Below are 8,885 nucleotides of genomic sequence, written 5' to 3' on the forward strand. Positions count from 1 at the left end.
ATGCGTGGTTACTTGAAGTGACTTGATCCCCTGTCCCTGTTCTCATCACGGAATATGATTTTGATCCAAAATCCTTGTTTTAAATATCCTCGGTGAGTCTGTGATGTTTTAAGCAAGGAGCGACCATTTTCATTAGGTTCGTTATTTTGCGGACAATCTTGAAATACACTATTGTAAATTAAAGAAAAATGAAAAGAAATGTTTACCAAAATATATAACAAACGGCCGGCTGTCAATAAAAATGAGTCGCGATTAATAAAGATTTCACCTGGGAGCCTTTTGGAGCCCCTGCCATGTGATTTCATTCATGGCTAATAGTTTAAAATGCCAATATCATTTACGTATTTACCTGCACCCATTTATTACCATTTAAAAATACATACTCATTCAAAAACTTGCTCTTATTTTAATTTTATAAACCCGTGAAAACAGTTATCTCATTTTGTAGTTTCCAACTCTACAGTATCAAGTAATTAAGTATGATCATCCCAATTAGCGAAAGAAAATGCTGTGATCATCCCGCTTTCATGGATCAAAGCAGATGTTGCGACATGTTGTCTTTTCTTAATTTTTTTATTTAGTAAATTTACTAGCTTATGCACCGATTTAGATTAATATTTATATATTTTTATTTTTATTTTATATAATTTATCAAAATTTTATATAAATAACCAAATATTAAATAATGATTATATAATTACAATTTCTATGTGTATAATTTCAAGTTAAGTTTAAATTGTATAGATAATATATAATTAATAAGATCTTATTCATAAATGATAATTTGAAGGTTTGTTGTTAATGAGATTCAAACTTGAAAACATATATGTAACTTTATAAATAGTAATATAAATGTTTGTTATTAACGAGATTCAAACCTGAAAACTTATATATATCTTTATAAATAATAATATAAATATTTGCTGTTGACAAGATTCGAACCCAAAAAGTTATAAAGTGTATTTTTTTAGTAATTGGATCTAACGACTCTGATTATTTGATGAAGAAGATATGACTATCGTGATGGAAAATGATAAGCAAAATGAGGGTTGATCAAACTACTAATTATACCACATTCCGATTATTATAGTAAAGTATAGATGGGTTAAAGAGTATTATTCATTTTCTAATAATTAAACTAAATTTTTAAAAATTCAAAATTTCATTAGAGTAACGTGATATAGAGATTTGTAGTGTATAAATACAACTAAAAATTATAAATTATGATTACAATTTTTAATATTTATGTAAAATGTATATAATTATTTATGATTAGATTCATTCGGTCCAGATCAAAATATTTTTTAATAGATACAAATCAAATTTTATTTCGGACTAGCCGGTCCAAACCAAAAAGACCGGATTCCTGAAAAAATTAGAACCAATTAACACGGTTCGATTCGATTTTTCGGTTTCAGTACGATTTTGTTCAACCTTATTTAACAAGATTTTCCGAAACGATGAAATAATAAGGTTTAATAATTTGAATTATCATAACACACTAATAATAATAGTTGTCAATAACAATTTTCATTAATATAATTATATAACTGTATTATTTTTATACTAATCTCCAAAATATTATCCAAATTAAATCGTTATTTTTATTTTAAATAATAAGGTCCCCGTTAAAAGCAAAGAAGCAAGCTTCGGGATTTTTATAGTAAATTAATAGGCCTAAGCAACTCATAAAACGAGGGTGTAGCCGTTATAGGGGTTATAATTATAAGTTATTTATAGGTAGGGACATTCACTTTGGGATTTGCACGAGATGTGAGACTATGCAAGTAGTTGAGTTCTACTTCCACTGCTCCTTATTCTGATTATAGTTCCAAAATATACTTACTACTCCAAACTATAGTTTTATAGTTCACCAGGAGATTATAAATTAGTAAAATTATAAAATATAATGGGATTGTCTCTGGGATCTGGTTAGGAACTATTCCCCGAGTCTGCTTCATAAATTAAATTTTATAAAGATATTTATAATTTGAATATAAGTAAAAAAATAAATTCTTATTATACTAATTACTTTTACGCTTTTTTGGACCGACACTCGTGTAATAGATAAATATTTATATTTTGAATAAAAAATATATCGATAAAAATAATATGCACGCAATAAGAAATACTTGAGTATCAAAATATAATTTTCTTTTCCTATTATTTATTTGAAAATATGTTTTAGATCGAGAAAATTATTTGATTCATTTGGTACTTAATACGATTTGTCCAATTAAATTGAACCAAATTTTTTTGGAATTCAATTTATTTTTTAACCAAAAATAGTTTGATTTAGAATTGCATTTGAATAAGTAAAAAAAGGTATATAATATATTTATAGATATTTGTCCTTACTTTAGGAAAACAATGAAATGATAAGTTGAGTTAAAAAAAGAGTGAAGAAAATTTAGGAAAATGTAGAGGATTATTATTTTTTAATAATGATAAACTCCAAAACTTGAAAATTTAAAAAGAAAATGAAAATTTTAGATTTAAATTATTTGTTAACAGGGAAGAGTTTGCTCTAGTTTGAATAAGTTAAAGACACGTTTAACCTATTTTAGATATATATATTTACTTTAAGAATAATATAGTAATTATTTAAATATATGTCATTATTTAACCATTGTAATTATATATACGAGAATAATATTTTTTTTTATTCTTTTAAAAATTTAATTTTTTAACGTTTTCTCATTTTTAACCAATGAGACCGATTTTTGATCGATTAATCCGATTTTTAAACGATTAATTCGTTTTTTTTCGATTTTGACCAATTTTTGTACAAAATAATTTTTGACCTAATTTTCGTGTAATCAGCTCATTTTTCTACCGAACAATGATTAATCACGGACTTTTAGAACGCTGGTATGTCTTGTTAAAGAGGTTAGAAAAATATTATACATACACAAAAGAACAATATCTTTATTTTTAAGCTATCAAAGTGTCAATTATTTATAAGTTATATGTTTAATATGCATATATATATATATCTTTATATAGTTTAATAAAATATTTTTGTCTTATTTGTAAGTTTTTAATTTTTTTATATTGGTTTAAGATGATATATGGTGATGAGCATATAACTTTCGAAGGTTATTAATAATACAATAGACCTAATATTCATCCCGGCAAGTTTGGCTCAGTTGATTTGCAGTTATTGTCTAACCCGTAGGATTTACCCAATACACATCCAAAGGGTAGCTGCTCTGGTTATTTATGGAAAAAAAATTCATCTATATATGTACCAAAATTTCATGGCCGAATATAAAAAATAATTTATTCATACATTTTTTTTTAAGTAATGTATAATTTAAAATTAAAAAAATATATTATAAAATTGCTGCGAAGAGCGCTTACTTGACTGGTTACCGTATAAATGAATCTATACTATACTATAATAACCGGAAATGAGGTATAACTTGTAGTTTGGTTAACCCCTCATTTTGGTTATCCCTTTTCATCTTAACCGTCGAATTTTCTTCATCAAATAATCAGAGCCGTTAAATCCAAATACTAAAAAAATACATTACACAAGTTCTCAGATTCGAATCACGTCAACAACAAACATTTATATTATTATTTATAAAGATACATATAAATTTTGAGGTTCGAATCCCGTTAACAACAAACATTTATATTATTATTTATAAAGATACATATAAATTTTCAGGTTCGAATCTCACTGACAACAAACATTAACATACATCACATCAAGCATATACTATTTATACTATTTGAACTTAACTTCAAATTATACATAATAAAAATATAATTATATAATCATTATTTAGTATTTAATTATTTATATAAAATTTTAATAAATTAACAAAAATATAAATATAAATATATAAATATTAATTAAGACCGATGCACCGCACGGGCCGTAACCTAATACATGTTAAATTAAAGATATGTAGCCTCTTGATTATGGGTTTCATGAATCATTTACAATATTGGAACGATAGGGGCTCGCGATATATGTTTTGTGTGTAACTTGCCACAAGGTTCGAACTCTAAAGTGGAAAAGAAGAAGACAGAATTACAAACGGCTAGCGTGGTTTGAACTTGAGAAAGTGAAAGTAAAATTAAAGCAAAAAAAAGGAAGAGAAAGGTGAATGCTTCACATGCCGTTTACCGTTGTCAATAAAAAAACGATGGAAGCTTTTCTTCAACAACTTTTTGCACATTTTTGCTTCACCTTTCTCATTCCAACACTTAAATTGCTTGTTTCATTATTCTCCATCACGGGGTCATATCCTATTCATCTACCCTTCACGTTTACAAAAATATTGCCATGTCTCAGTTATACTACTCTCTCTCTTCGACCAACAAATTTTTTTTTTAAAAAAACATTTACGGATCAAAGAACAATTTATATATAGGTGTAACACCGTCCGTGATAAATAAAAGCCCGCTCACGGGAGTTCATATATATATATTTCAATAATTGTTATTTTTATCTCAGAAATGTATTTGTTTCATTCTAGCTTTGTTGTGTTTATATGAAGGTCCTGCGTGACAAATTTTATAAGCCAGTTTATTGGTTTATAAGTCCGTAACAAATTATTGACGAGTGTTTGTCGACCCAACTTATAAGTCAAATTTACAACTTATAAACTGATAAATTTAATGTTAGTAACGACGTACTTTTCTCAACTTAATTTCGATTTTTCATTTTTTTTATCAATTTTAGTTTTTAAATATATTTTTTAAAATATTAATCAACTTAAAATATAAGAATTAAGATAATCATATTTAAAAATTATTTATTTTAGTTCATTTAAATAAAAAAATTATGACTTATAAGTCAAATTATCCAAACACTTGTATAACTTTTAAGCATTTATCAACTTATCATTTCTCAGTCTCTTATTCAATTTAAGTGATAAATTACTTATTTTAAGATTTTCCAAACTGACCCGCAATTGGTACTCATTCTTAAACAGACACAATGGCATTTGAGTTGTGCAGAATATATATTTTCTAAACTTTTTCCTGGATGTTCTGCAGTATAAATCGTTATCTATACACATAGAGTAACTATGCCTGGGTGAAAAGCAATTTTAATTTTAATTAATAGAATAAATGCATAAGTCCGGTTTGAAGTTATTATCGAGTAATATAGGGGGGAGTTGGAGGCAAAACTTTTCAAATTCGAAATGTCGGCCCATTATCCGGCTCGTTTCATTAAAGCCCATCTTTTTCGTACGCCAGTCACCACGTGCCCCCTGGCTCTGGCTCTGGAATTTAATAAATCCTTGACACAATATGTGAAAGGCATCAACCAGGTTGAGATCAGTTGGTGTAAGTGTAACCATGTGTTAACAAACATGTTAATTATCATGTTGGTGTTCAATTTGTGCCAATATTCCTAAGTATACTTTACGAGAGTTCTTGAACCTAAACAGATGTAAATTTGAGTGTGAATTAAGGTGGATCCGATTCGTTGACATCCCGCCGGAGCAACAGAAGATGAATCCTAGTTTCTCATTTTATTGTTTAAACTTTAAAGGTTGTTTTGTGTTGTTTTATTAGCGGGCCTCGTTAGTGGGCTTTAAGTTGTTGGTTCTTTCAAATTATGTCTTTTAAGTAGTTGGTTGTTGTCGGGGGTTGGTCTAAAGAAAAGAGAGTGATTACGCAATGAGAATAAACAATGTTTTTGATCAACTGTTTACACAAGCTTAAACTCTTAGCCAATGACTCTGAGATTCTTATTCCAGCTAGAAAGGACAGGAAATGACAGTCTGTCATAACAGAATTGTAACTAACTTGACACTGTCTATTTACACAAATGACCCTGAACTATCAATCAAAATTACTAATGTATCCTAGCAGATCATGACCTCAACATTACTCTTTGCTCTCTTTACTCCCCCTCAAGCTTGTAATGTTGTTGAGGAACGACACCAAGCTTGCCCATCAGATATGCATGTTGTCTTGCTGTCAGTTGCTTTGTAAACATGTCAGCTACCTGAGCATAAGAAGGTACATGACTTGGAACAATTTCTCCAAATGTAACTTTGTCTCTCACAAAGTGATAATCAATCTCCACATGCTTAGTTCTTTCATGAAGAACAGGATTTGCAGCTATAGCAAGGGTTGCTTGATTTTCACACTTCAACACAACATGAGGCAAATCATGTATACCCATATCCTTTAGTAATGCAAACAACCAGGTAACTTCACATCTAGCTAAAGCCATAGACCTATACTCAGTTTCAGCACTACTTCTTGCAACTATCGACTGCTTCTTGGTCTTCCATGATATGGGTGAATTTCCTAACATCACAAAATACCCTGAAGTTGATCTTCTGGAAAAACTGCAGCTGGCCCAGTCTGAGTCACAGTATGCTGTGAGTTGAGCTGCTGATGTACTAGCTAACAGAATTCCCTGACCAGGATTGCTGGCTACATATTTCAACAACATCTTTGCAGCTTGCATATGATCAGATGTTGGTTTCTGCATGAATTGTGTAAGAATATGCACATCAAAAACAATGTCTGGCCTTGTCACTGTAAGATAAATCAGTTTTCCCAGAAGTTGTTGATAGGGATGAGCATTCAACAATACTTCACCTTTTTCTGGACTCAACTTCAAGTGAGTTTTCATAGGCAATTTGCTCACTAAACCATCTACATGATACTCTTTGATTAAATCCAACACATATTCTTTCTGAGAAACAAAAAATCCAACCGATGACCCGTGAATTTCCAATCCCAGAAAATATTTAATCTCACCTAAATCCTTCATGTGAAATGTCTCAGATAACATCCTTTTTAATTCTTCAATCTCTGACTGAGAGTTACCTACAATTAGAAGATCATCTACATACACCAACACAATTGTTATGGTACTTGTTGTGACTTTAGCAAACAAGCTGTAATCTGCTCTGGATTGAGTAAATGAGTCTTCTAACAAAGTAACATATAACTTTGTAAACCAGCAACGTGGTGCTTAGGGATGGCAAATTAATCTGATCCGACGGATATCTGATCCGAAACCCGAAATTTTGGATATACCGAACCCGAAGTTTTAGATTTGGATTTGAATTTGGATTTCAACTATACCGAACCGATATCTGATCCGAAATTTAAAATCCGATCCAAACCCGATTAAAACCCGACACATTTATTATAGATTATATATAATATTTTAGATGTAATACATATAATTTACATAGTTTTCTTGTATTATTTGTGTAATAGTAGATTATTATCAAGATTATCAACACTTATTTAGTGAGTTATAACTTTTTATTTCAAAATCAGCTTTTATTATGTAAGATATACTTTGTATATATTTATAAAAATAATAATTTGTGATAAAATACTAAATATTATATTATCAACATATTTTAGATATTACTCATCATGTCAACATGTGCAATATAATGTGTTTAACTACTTATTAGTTAATATGTTTTAATTTTAGCTATCATATAAATGTGATTAATAGTGTTTGTATGTATAAATAATACAAAATTTGACTATATTATTCGTAATTTTGGATACTAGAAAAATACCCGATCCGATCCGAAACCCGACGGATTTGGATTTGGATAACCCGAAAATATTTGGATTTGGATTTGGATTTTATGATACCCGATCCGAACCCGACCCATTGCCATCCCTAGTGCTTGTTTAAGACCATACAGACTTTTGATCAGTTTGCACACCTATCTGAATGCTGATTTTTGCTTTTGCAGAGGTTGCACACTCTCCCCCTTAGCTGAATAATCAATTCTGTTACCCAAACCAGTATAGCCTTGAGGAAACTCCATATACACTTCTTCAATTAAAACACAATGAAGGAAGACGTTTGTAATATCCATCTGCACAGCAATCCAATCCTGCATTACAGTAACAGCTAGCAAAGTTCTAACTATAGTCATCTTTGCTACAGGTGCAAAGGTTTCTCCATAATCCACACCAAGAACTTGCTTACAGCCTAAAATAACTAGCCCGCTCTTGAACCTATCAACTGTACAATCTGGTTTAAATTTTGTCTTATAGAGCCATTTACACCCTATTGCTTGCTTACCTGGAGGAAGTGAAGTAATAGTCCATGTACCATTCCTTTCCAGAGCCCCAAGTTCACAATTCATAGCATCCACCCAATGTTGATGTTGACACGCCTGTTTAAATGTGACTGGATCTTGATTATTTGACAGAGCTGTAAAAAACAAGCAAATGAAGGTGCTACAACTTGATTAATGACTGGCTGAACAGCAGTTGAAGAAGATATATTTGAAGAAGGTATATTAACACTATAATCAGCCATCCATACTGGAGACTTTCTGATTCTAGCAGATTTAACAGGTTCAAAAGCTCTATCAGACTCTGTACTAGCTTCTCCTTCATTTTCAGTAGCATCATTGCTCTCACCATTAGATTCAGACTCCAAAGAAGGGTAAACATCATCATAAACTGTTGCATACTGAGTAGGAATAGAAACAGGAACATGCTGCATGTATTGTGCAGATGTCTTGGCAATGAAACGAAATATATTTTCCTTAAAAATCACATCTCTGGACACAAATACACTTCTATCAATTAGACTAAGGAGTCTGTATCCTTTTTGAGTTGGAGGATAACCAATAAACACACAGGGAATCCCTCTGTAAACAAATTTGTCTGTAGTAACTTGAGGGTTGGAGGCATATGCTAAACAACCAAATGCTCTCATCATACCATAATCAGGTGGTTCTTTGAACACACATTCATAAGGAGAAATATCATGAAGTACAGAAGAAGGCAGTCTATTGATGATATAGACTGATGTCAGTACACACTCTCCCCACTGATTGATATCCAACCCTGACTGATACTTTAGTGCCCTAATCATTTCAAGTATGTATCTATGCCTCCTTTCAACTCTG

Source organism: Apium graveolens, chromosome 10, assembly GCF_009905375.1.
Source record: "Apium graveolens cultivar Ventura chromosome 10, ASM990537v1, whole genome shotgun sequence".
Classification (NCBI taxonomy): Eukaryota; Viridiplantae; Streptophyta; class Magnoliopsida; order Apiales; family Apiaceae; genus Apium; species Apium graveolens.